Raw genomic sequence first — 11,101 nt, 5'->3', positions numbered from 1 at the left:
TAATGTAGTTCAGTACTGAAGAAATGCAATGCAATTGCATGGCCTGAATTACTTATCACATTAGTGAATATCCTGTTGGAGCAATTTCTTTAAACACTGCAAGAACATATTTGAGGAAAATTATTTGAGGCTATATTTGGCTACATCATGGACTAATTTATTGTTATATGCAGTTAGTTCAAAGGATAAGAGACATGACTATATTTACTATAGAAAAAAGACTCCAATCACACTAGAATTATCCATTAATGTCTTCTCTACAACAAACATGGTTTTCATTCTGTACACTCAGAGCCAGGCTGAAAACAGGGGAATTACACTGTTATTATCACTGAGTTGCAAAGAAAGCAAAAGTGGGATGCTAGACCTCTAACCTCTAATGCAGATTGCATTTCTATGTGTGTGTGTGTGTGTGTGTGTGTGCTGTATATCTGCAATGGCAATAACCTTTGTGAGGATGGAAAAAGTACAATGGACTGTAGCAGCAGGGAAACAATCAATTGGATACCAGTCCAATACCAGCCCTCACCATAAATTGGGCTACACTGAGAAGTGTTACAGAAAAGAAATAAGAGAGGGTGAGAGCATGGGGAAATCTAATGAGAGGTGTCCAGCTTATTGATATATGAATGATAGACCCCAAATGGTCTCCATGGCAGTTCAGCAAACCATCGAAAGTGAAATAGAACAATATGTCATCAGCACAACAGTTGCCGGGCTCACTGCCAAAATGCCCTGAGGCAGGATATGATGATGCTTTCGGGCCAATCAAAACAGTCCCTCTGCCAGATGTATCTCACAAATTGACTGGCTGATTTATGGGCTTGATGTGGAGATTTTATTGAAAATCTAAATATTGGCCAGTGTCTTTCTCATCCCGTATGTTGTCCAGCGTTTGAATAGACACGTAATGCTGAACAACAGGTCATCCATTAGAACCATGCAACATGACTCAGCGCTAATGTCACTTCTGAAGACAAAGGTATGCCGACATGGAAACACTTTTTATTAATGCAAGCAGGACAATCATTCAATATCAACAGTAACAGCAGAGTTACTGTTGTTCAAATGATTTAGCATAATGCATTGTGTTGACATTTCACAAAATAGTGAGTGACGGTTCTCTTTTACTCATTGAGTATATTTAAGTGGACGTGAATATCCTAGTTATTAAGAGCATCCCAGCATATGGTGTTCACATGGATCACATGGATCATAATTTGGTTATGCATGATCAAAACTAGTATTCTGGTTACTGATGACTACTAAATCTCCAGCCCCCTCATCTCTGACATTGTTTATACTGATCAATCTGAATATAGTACACTTAGGAAAATTTTCCTAAGTGTATTTATTTGTTTTACTTAATGGAAAAGACTTGAAGATACTAGGCCATGTTAATAACCTGTCAGATTTGCACAGCTGCACCTGCCTCCCTCGCCTCCCTCTCTTGATTTTCAGTCTCAGTTTACTCCTCACGTTCCCCACTTTCCCTAATTAACACCAGCTGCGTTCACTTAGTCTTGACTAAACTTATACCCAGCTCTCACACCTCTCCCTTGCCAGCTCGTCGTTGTTCTCAGGCCGACATCCAGCGCCACTTTTACTAATCCTTGTGTTCTCTTTGTGCCTCTCATTCTTGTATTTTTTCTTTCTCGTCTCTCCTGCATAGTGTACTGCCTTGCTTCAGCTCCTCACTTCACCTGTCCTGCTACTTCTCTCTACCGCAGCCACGGGCAGCTATCTCCGGACCATACTCCTCACCTCCCTTCCAGCCTCCACCAGCCAGGTCGATACACAGTCGTACAAACTACCTCCGGCTCACTGCCACCATCTACTCTGTCTCCTCAGCCTGTTCCACCTCCATCGGCCAGCCAGTGAGCGACCCTTGTGTTCCGCAGCTCGGCCCACCTTCTCCTAACCCCTATAGTGACTGTTACCGTGCTGTTCGACACCCGGTGCTATAAACTATACCTTCAGTATTCTTGTATTGTTCTCACCACACCTGTATATAACTATAGCACGTATTAAATCTGCTTGCACCGAAGTCAGCCCTCTGGGTCCGTTCTTTTTTCGCTCACTCACCCTCCTGTGTGTGAGCGTTTATAACATAACCTTTAAGCAACTTAACACTATACTTGGAGTTGATACAGTTGTTACAGTAAAATGTTAAGCCTGATGGAGGCTCTGTATCCATTGGACAGGGAAAGTCAATGTCAACTCCTCCATCCTCGACAGTGGAACGTGAACAGTGACCAAGCACGTCATCCAATATTTTGAAGAATTTGAAAGTTGCTGGCCTAGACCCACTACTTTTGTTTTAATGTTTGGCCATGTAGTCATTTTTCATTGTTTTCCAACATGATCTGACTTGTTCCACTACATGCTGGGAATCCAGTGTCCCCTATCTTGTCCACAACAAATTTTAAGAGTAACACTGAAATCTTTCATTACCAAAAGACAAAATCTGCTGGCTGTGCAAATAGTCTGGAATGTTTAAAAACCTGGATAAGATGTATAGATGCAACAGTATCCCAGTTTTCTTCAGAGCACTCCTCCTTGCATATTTGAGTTTCTCACAACCAGTATAAGAATTTATCTGTGTTTCTGAAATTGGGATATAATGTTTACATATGCAAACACAAAAACACTACACTTTAAAACCTTGATCATAACCAAGATAATCATGCCCATGTAAATGCACTCACTGAAGACTCTTCTATAATATAGCACTGTATATGACAGTGGAACAGAGGCCACTGCAGTGAACATCAAATTGATCATTTCACAATAATAATTTGGAAAACATCTGTGGACGGTTTCAGGCAACACTGGTCGCTGAAGGAAAAGTTCCATTCATTTTCCATAAAGGCAATGATACATGACTCACAATTGGAGCACTTCTTCGGCTTCGATGGATATGTCCTGGGTGAATCATCAGTACAAAAGATGCACTAATTAGAAAATATGTGCTTCTTTGATACACCATAAATAAATAAATAAATAAACCTTGAAGGTAGGACCCTGTCCCTGTGTGCATAAAAATATCAGGCGAGAAGTTAACCATGACTCCCACAGTGCATTTTGATAAGACAGAACCTGACGCAAGCTTAGCATTCTGTTATGTGTGACAGTAACACCAGGCAGCGGTTTGTTGAAATTACTGACTTTACCATCTGCAGCTTAATTCAGTTCATTTCCTGACTCTTGTCAGTTTTGGATGGACTCTGCAACTATGATGTCTTCTATTGCCACCACACTCATCAGTAGCACCAAATTTACTACAGCTCTGTTGTGCACCTCTGAATGGCTTGTTCTCTATAGCAACTCCTTGTGGGTAGTATCCTGGGCCATTCATGCCAAACTGATGTGACGTGAGTTCTCAAACAACAATTTAAACAGTAATTTAAATGTGTGATCATGGTCACCAACATAAACCTATGGGAACCTTTTATTATCAAGGAGACACTTCTGTGGGAGGGATACTGAAAATACCATTAAAAGAAAAAAGCTTTGACTTTGTTTTCAATGAAATGGCACACAGCAACATGCAGGACAAGGTCATCCAGCTGAACAGGCTAACTAACTTGTTTGTGTTACTGAAGTTACATGGGGGCATCACTAATCAAATTCACTTCAGTAATGCAAATGTAATGACTGTTCTGCCAAAATTCCCCAACACATCAAACTTTCTATAAGAAGAAAAAATGCAGTACACTGGCCCTTGTTTACAACTATGTTGTTGCTGTATGTTTCTTAGCTTACAGCTTTAAGTATTAGTCTAATATTAGTTTTTGCACCTATATATTGTTGTGTACTTCTTAATGTCTCTCATGTGTTGCACTGAGGTCAGTGAGGAATGGAATTTTGTTTGCCCTGTATATATGTTGAGGACTTGAGACTTCACCTGAGACTTGTGTCTTATGAGATAGTCTAGCTCAATGCCACAAGCCAACAAGCAGTTCTGCTTTATGGTACTATTAGATTTACACAATTTTTGTAGCAGCATTATTATTATTACATAAAACTAAGTATAGGCATCCTTGTTGGCCAGTCATAATTTCCTAAATATAGATTTTACTGATTTAAACCGCATTGCCCAGTCTTAAGAAGCAGTAATACGTACTAGTAAGAGTTGTAATGTAGTTGTTGTAGCTCAATAGCAGTCATTTTCTTATTAGTAACAGTAGTGGCAATTGTAGTAGTTGATTGAATCTTTGGACCAAAACAAAGTATCACCGATCAAATCCAACAATGTCCATATGGAACTGGCCTCCATGCACAGTGAAAGCCTTGTTAATATAAAGTGACTATGGGTGATTGTGTCAGCACTTATGAAAGGATGAGTTGGTGCTGAGGTTTTGCCTCCTGTCAGTATGATCTCCATATTATTATAATCTAAATACATCTCTGGTGACTGGAGCAGAAAGGATGCATCGCTATAGAAACGCAGCTTTAAGACCAGAAAGCATGTCGAGCCTTGGGAGAGACACAGGGGACAAAACAGCTGTGTCCTTATGAGCCAGTCTCTCAGCTAACCTTTGTTTCCCATAACCCCAAAGCACCATTTATTCACCTCAGTGTTTTATTTATTGCCATGATTGTTATATGTTTGCTGCAGTCTGGATGACTCATGCCTGTGTGTTGCACTAAATGTAGGCTATTGTTTCTGTCTGTGGCCTATCAAATCTACACCACCTTGCAAAATGTGGTTAATCATATTCCAACAACACCATTAAACTTGGCCAGAAGTGGAACGATGCCAATATGCACACATACACACACACATTCAAACACCGTTTCCTATGTTACATACTCTAAGTCCTGGTGGAGAGTCTGTTTGGTTGGAAGGCTCAGGTGTTTCAGCACCACACAAAAACAATCCCTTGATTAAATACACCCATGTCCCATAAGTGTGCACACATACATACACACACACCCACACCCACACGGTATAGTCAGGCTTTAACACCACCATAGGCTAAGTAGTACTGTGTTTATTGTGTGGTGTGCTGAAATAGTGTAAGTAAACAGAGGAAATGAATTATGGGACAAAGTTGGAAGAGATCCTGTTATCACTACTTTAATGTGTTTTGAAACAGTGAAGGTTGAATGGAGGTGGCAAATTAACACCTTGCAACCTACAAACCAATGTTGTGTTTAAAGTTATGTGTAAAATGTTAAGTTAAAAAAAAAGAACTACCTCTGCTGTTTTACCATCTGTTATGTTCTATGTAAATCTGCTGCTGACTGGTTTTTTTTGCCGGGTTATCTGTTGCTGTTGGTCATTTGCAATACTGTCCATGTAAACCTCATATGCTATTTGCACCTCATCACCAACGCACTGGTGATGCTGAACCATCTGACAATCTCCTATTATTGTTTGCACTACTGTCACTGACTGTACACGGTTTAGAATCACAGCTTATTGGCTGTACCATTTAGATTTATCCTAATTACGTCAATCCAGTTCTTATTCTATTCTATTTTTATTCTACTTTATTCTATTTTAGTTCCTAAATGTTATGGTACCCAATAATAGGTGAGAGAGAAACGGTATTTTGATTTTCTGTATGTCCTGCACATATGGTGAATTGACAATAAAATCCTTGAACCTTAAATTCAACACTTCTACAATAACACGCAGTACCATAAATGAATGAGGTTAGCACTGTCATACATAGAAAACGTGCATTATTCTGTACATGAAATAAATATGGCACATGGAAAGCATATGGTTTGATAATATAGCTCAGTGATAATTTGTTGCACTATATGTGTAATGGTGATGAGAGTTACTGTATGCTCCACAGTGTAACCCAGTTCTTCTGTAGGCAGATAATTAATTTACATTTAAAACCCCCTGTATTTAGTATCTGCAGTCTTGAGATTGACTGTTGTGCTCATTTTTCAGCATTTGCTTGCTTTGGCTTTGACGTGAAATCAACACTTATTTTTATTTCCACATATTTGTTAAAGCCTGGCATTCAGCCCAACTTTCTTCGTACAAGGTTTGGTGGTAAAACAACTTTAGAACTGAAATGATCGATTTATCAATTAATCATTAGACAAAAATGCATTGACTATGACTATTCTGATACTCAACTGTCATTGTTCAAGCAAAGGTGCCAAGTGCCACTACAACCCATTGTAACTGGAGCTTTCCAGTTTGAGCAATCACTGCTTTTCTGACAGGTCTTTAGGTTTTTAACTCAGGAAAATTGTTCATAAAGTTACAGTATGAAATATTTTTAGTAGAAATATCCCTCTATGATAGAGCCGCAAAGTGTTTTTTGTGACCCAACCTTTCTGTGGACATGCAGGGTGCACTCTTTTGTTCCCTGACGATGTTCACAGACTGTTATTACTGCTAGCTGTAAATGTGCCGTGCCTGCCTATCATGCAGGGGAAGCTGCTATACAGTTGTGCTGTGTTTACAGTAGACATGAAACAGGGCAGACATTTTGGTGATTATTCTAATATTCATCAGTTGAATGCTGCCCCCTAACTTGGTCCATTTCTTTCAGATTGTGACTCTGTGTGACTGGTGTGTGTTGTGTGTCTCAAGTTAGCACTAGCTTGATTTTAAAATGTTACAAATTCTAACTTTAATGGAGTAAAATAGATTTTAAATGAAATTAGTGAAAAATAAATCCCCAAATGAATTGATAATTCTACCCCTAAACAACTTCTGACAGAAACCAGTCATAATACAGTACATACAGTATAAAGTAAATATAAATAAAGACAAATTTAGACATAAGAACAAGTGACAACTGTTTAATACTCTCACCATACTCATTTTTGTATCATCACTGGGCAGCTAAATAGAAGGCTATCTTTGATCTGATAAACAAGAAAATCTACTGAATTCCTGTAAAAAGGTTCAAATGCACATGATCTTCCAAGGCAAGTGTTACAGCCAATCCATCCACTGATCACGACAGGCTAGAGCCTCTCTCAGTGAGGAAGAGGCACGTATAGCTTGACAGCTGTCAGTCTGTCATAAAACTAACACATATGGAAAGACCAACACATCTACAGTCACATATATATAGACTGAACCAGAGCTTCTTTGGTTTTTGTCTCTGACCGACAGTAAATACGATCTGAGAAATACCATATTAAAAAGTTGTTTTCATTTTGAGATCAGTTCCTCGCCACAATTCCTGGTGTGTGTCAACTTACCATAGTACTATACTATCTGTCAAACCAGTGGAAAACACACTGTCAGTTGTATCCATTGATAACTGTGGGTGTTCATCATTAGTCATCTGCCAATGATACCAAACTCCTTCACTCACTTTGTTGTTGCTCAACCATTATTATATACAGCATGGGCTCATAGGGGCTGGTAGGATGTGCCACACACACACACACACACACACACTCATCATAAACTATAATATCTGTCTCAATGGGTAATACAGCATGCAACAGGAATGTATGGATCAATGAGTGAAGAGTAGTGCTGAGTATCAAACTTCAATACTTTTATAGTATCGATCATATCGCTTCAATACCATTGAATACTGAAAAATGCTTTTGTACATTTTTATTTATTGATGTTAATGTTAACAGAATAATGTTGTGATAAATAGGTTTACCTTTTATGTTATGAAACTGCTTTGATTGCACAAAAATGCCAAGGAATTGAAAAATCTAACCACTGGTCTGTACCAAAATGTGTTTATATACCAGTATCAAACATTTTGGAATGATACCCAGCCCTAGTGAAGAGATACACACATGCAGCAGTTAATGCAAGCTTCTAAAAACACATATATGCACATACACACACACATGCAGAGGGAGCCGGTGATGCATGAGATAGATACATTATACATCTGGCTTACAACAAAATGGAAGTGATATAAAGACAGGCAAAATAAAAAGTAAAAGACACACAAGGCAGGGGGGGTTGTGGCATCATTGATCTGTAGCTGCAAACAGAAAATAGGAAAAAGACGAGACCAGAAAAACACACACAATCACATGCACAGACTGACCGGATATTGCAGTGTAACGTGTTGCTCCGAACAGATATTATTGTACTCCACAGAATGGGGATCAATAGGTCTTTCCAGAGTAGAGCAGGCACCGGTCATCATGTTTTCCCATCTAGTGATCTGTCAGATGGCTGTTACATGTAAATGTAGCTCCTTTACAGTTCTGTTGTAAACAATTGGGATCTATGTCTGTGTCGCTGCAAAGACCAAGCAATCAACTTACTTTATCTGTAAGAAATAACCTGTTGCTGATCTTAGGTGAAGATAGTCGCCAGAGTGTCTGTGGTGCATTGTAGAAACTCTTAACCTAAACAGTCCTGGTAAGAGTTATTGAGAACACACAGTAACAATGTACTGTTTTTAAATGCCCTAAATAAGAAAAGAGCAGTGACAGTCTGTGTTTATATAAAGCCTTAAAGCATATTTATTTGGATTATCCCTCAAAGGAGTGTTTTAGCAACAAGCACTGGAGCTAAAAAGCAGGCCTGTTTTTGGAGTCTGTGCTCTTAACGGAGTCCATAAGCGAAACAGAAATAAAAGATAAATTCACCAACAAAATGCAAAACACAGGACTGGGACAGTATATGACTCCCAAAAGGGGTGAAAATGTCTTTTAATGCATGGACTAACACTAAACAACAACAAAATAAAGGCTTTTCATGTTTTTGATACTGAAAAACTTAATGTTTTACTGTAAAGATGAACATTCCTGCAGTTTATGTACAGAAAGTAAACGCTATACTACTGTTACTGATTATCCCGTTACAGTAATTAAACTAATGAATATTAAAACAGCAGAATTCATTATAATGTAATGGCTTCAGGGATATTTTGGAAGAGTAGGTGGTGATGATGAATATGTTCCTACTTGTGGCAGTGTAACAGCTACCTCACGGGATGCTCGGCACCACTTGAGACACCCTGACTCTTGTGTGTAAAAATGGGTCGCAATAGAGGTACAGAAACAACAGAACAAACAATATTGTTTGCCTTAATTAAAAGCCAGGACTACAATCAGTGACACTGCTACACCTTATGACTGTGACGTATATCTGCATTGAAAGATTATGGGAAAGCACATTTGTATAGCACATCTCATACACAGAGGCAACTGAAAGTGCTTTACATACTGTAGCTCAGTTATGTTATTCCATCTATAACTGGAATCCTTGTTATCAACGTAAGATTCCCCAGCAGTCCCAGACCTATGTCACTTCAAGTTAACATTTCAAAAGCAATAGAGCTTAAAAATGTGACCCTTCAGTTTTGAGACCCATCATGTACTAAAGACCTGTTCCGGTTCAGTGAAAGGCCAGCAGCCAAAGGGCTACAGAGCCAAAGTGAGCTGTCACTGCCTCCAGCATGGGTATGCTCGTGCATTAGTTTGTGCCTTTCCATTTGCACTGAGCACTGTTTCTCTGTTCTGTGTATGAACACGACTGATGAACACTACGTCACATATAGACCCAGCAAGACATGCAAACAGCATCAGTGACAATGATACAACAACTCATCTGCTATGACCCTTTGGTAAACAGCTGCATGAAGGCCACCTGTGGCATGAACAAGCTCGCACACAGCATACATTGAAAATTGGCCTTATTGATTTTGCAGGTCTTGGTGTCATCACTATGTATGGACAGTGCAGATAGAACCAAAACCACTTGTTCAGCATGCAGCCTGTATTTCTGTCTGCCTCCTTCTCTCTCTTTGACCACACAGGTCAACAAGAAATGAATCAGAAGACACAACAGCGAGACTTCCAACTATAGACTACTTTTGCCAACATGCACATGAAATTCAATACTTATGCACTTGCATTTAGTACAACAAAGGCAAGTCAAGAGGCCATGCAGACCCTACAACTGCATTCTTCAAGTAGAAATGCACAAATAAACACTGGTTTTCCTCAACTTTCATCTTGTATCAAGCTTATTTCTGCTCCGTGTGTGCAGAATAGAGAGTCAGTCTAATTTCAGTGGTGCAGCACACAGGTAGGATTATTTTGTCCATTCATTAATTGCTCCCAGAGCATGAAGGAGATTGTACCATTGACATCCTGAGCTGCAATTTCAGATCCATGCAGATGTGGTTTATGCATTCATTCAAAGTGTGTAAAGCATTCTATAAAAAAAAACAACTCACCAAATGTAATGCATGCCAGCACAACTCAAGCATGAGTGTCTGCTGCCACCGTGGCAGATGTGCTCACCAAAGTGCCTCTTCTCTGTAAAGCAGGGAACCTTGGTCCCAAGTTCAAGTGCCTGTACGGCTCCATGTGTCCTTGAGCAGGACACTAATGCCACTAACTGCTCAATAATATAGTTTAGTTTTACTTACACCTTGGTTTATTTTATTGCTAAATAAGTGTAATAGACTAATACAAAGAGAGTTAAGTGTTCCATTATCATTTCCTGGTGCAACACATTGAACAAAAGCAAAATAAGAAAAATACAATATAAAAATAAAGGACAATAAATCTTTTCTCATCCATTATTGTTTTTTTCTATTTTGTAATTAAAAGCATTTTTGATACATTTGTTTAATTTGTAGGCTAAACATCAACATGATAGTGGAAAGAGAACATTTCAACATAAAAATGTCCTCCACTTACCCAGTAATGTTTGGAAGAAGAATAAGATCCTTACAGTTACAAGACAAAAGCCTTCTCTGCCTTTTCCAGCTAGTCTCACGTCAGTTCAGTGTTTTGCTCCAAAACAGTTCCTCTCTCAAGTCACCTTCGCGTTAACTGACCTCTCTCTGTTCAAGAAGATGAATGAACCGCTGCGTCTCCCTTGCCAACACGTTTGCATAAAGGCCGCCTCCCCCGCGCGACGATTAGTTAGGGTGCAGTGGGAGGGAGGCTCCTCTTCCTCTGATTCGACGGAGCGCTTGTCAATTAAAGAAAAGCGAGCGGTCTGATTGGACAGGCGTCTTTTCTGTAACGAATGCACATGATAATTGTTCTGTTTAAGAGGCATTTCTCCCAGTTCCACTTAACCTGTCCTTCACATAATATAGAGGTGTGAGTGGGAGTGTTTTGGAGACGTGAGTTCAGACTGAAATGACTATGCTTCATAAGGCCAAACAAA

The 11,101-nt window shown here is 39.3% G+C and overlaps 1 protein-coding gene across 1 annotated transcript in view; it reads right to left on the bottom strand.

Annotated features, from left to right (window-relative positions):
- The window catches only part of LOC109974597 (visinin-like protein 1), a 30,043-nt gene extending 19,230 nt beyond the window's left edge, over positions 1–10,813 (bottom strand). Inside the window, exon 1 of the mRNA XM_020624863.1 lies at positions 10,624–10,813. The gene's annotated coding sequence lies outside the window, so the exon portion shown is untranslated. The remainder of the gene's footprint in view (positions 1–10,623) is intronic.
- Between the last annotated feature and the right edge of the window lie 288 nt (positions 10,814–11,101).

Source organism: Monopterus albus, unplaced genomic scaffold (genome assembly GCF_001952655.1).
Source record: "Monopterus albus unplaced genomic scaffold, M_albus_1.0 scaffold340.1, whole genome shotgun sequence".
Lineage (NCBI taxonomy): Eukaryota > Metazoa > Chordata > Actinopteri > Synbranchiformes > Synbranchidae > Monopterus > Monopterus albus.
This window is presented reverse-complemented; position numbering and strand designations above follow the sequence as displayed.